Here is a 368-nt window from a genome sequence, read left to right as displayed (position 1 = left end):
GACACTGCGCGAGACCCTGGTGCAGGACAACATCCAGTGGCCAACAGGTGAACAAAGACGGGTGCCAGGAGGGGCACGAGGGGTGGCAAAAGCCTTGACGGGAGGGACGTACAACCCACTCGTGTTGGGGAGGCTTGGCCTGGGAGCTCTGAGCCCCGTGGCAGGAGGGTGTAGGGGCGGCGGGGGGCCTGCTCTGCTGGCCACATGGTCAGGAGGGGCTCGGGGTGGGCTGGGGGCTCGTACCTCACCGGGGGGGTGTGTGCCCCCTCAGGCCTGGCCGTGGACTACCACAACGAGCGGCTGTACTGGGCTGACGCCAAGCTCTCCGTCATCGGCAGGATCCGGGTCAATGGCACCCACCCTGTCGT

This window comes from Fulmarus glacialis, unplaced genomic scaffold, assembly GCF_000690835.1.
Source record: "Fulmarus glacialis isolate BGI_N327 unplaced genomic scaffold, ASM69083v1 scaffold35194, whole genome shotgun sequence".
Classification (NCBI taxonomy): Eukaryota; Metazoa; Chordata; class Aves; order Procellariiformes; family Procellariidae; genus Fulmarus; species Fulmarus glacialis.
Note: the sequence above shows the minus strand (reverse complement) of the source record.